At 66.8% G+C, this 576-nt stretch overlaps 1 protein-coding gene across 1 annotated transcript in view; it reads left to right on the forward strand.

Annotated features, from left to right (window-relative positions):
• HNRNPL (heterogeneous nuclear ribonucleoprotein L) overlaps positions 1 to 576 on the forward strand; it is a 13,515-nt gene that overhangs the window by 151 nt on the left and 12,788 nt on the right. The window lies entirely within an intron of this gene.

The raw sequence follows: 576 nt of genomic DNA on the forward strand, positions 1-576 counted from the left end.
GGGGGTGCAGACACCACGGCCGCGGGATCGCTCTCCGTGGACGCGCGCGGGCAAGCGAGCGGCCAGGAACTACCGCGCCGGGACGGTTCCTCCACGTCCCGTCCGCGCGCGCCGGCGCGAGGGGCGTCCAGGCCCGGCGCGGGGGCGGGGAGGGGAGGGGCCCCTTCTCCCCCTCCCCCACCGCATTCCTCTGACGTCCGGATCTCCCGGCCCCGCCCTTCAGTGGGACCAGCCCCGCCTGGATCGCGACGCCCGGATCACGTGTTGAAGGCGCGGCACCGCCCCCCATCGCGATTCTGCGGGCCTTTTCTGACGGCCCCAGTGTGGTTGGGGGCTGGTTTTAAGATGCCCATCATCCCACGCCCAACTTTCTTATCTCCCCAAATCCGCGGCCCCAGCGGGTCTCTCCCACGCTCTTAGTGCCACTGACCCAATTTCAAACTTAGTTTCCACGAGGACCCCCTATTTCGGGAACCCCCTTTCACTCGGATGGAAAGGTTCCGGAACATCTTTGGGGGTATCCCCCGCGTTTCCTCTTTTTCTAAGTGCCGTTGTTCCCCTAGCTGGCAGCCCCCT

Source organism: Pteropus alecto, unplaced genomic scaffold, assembly GCF_000325575.1.
Source record: "Pteropus alecto unplaced genomic scaffold, ASM32557v1 scaffold314, whole genome shotgun sequence".
In the NCBI taxonomy this organism is placed as follows: Eukaryota; Metazoa; Chordata; class Mammalia; order Chiroptera; family Pteropodidae; genus Pteropus; species Pteropus alecto.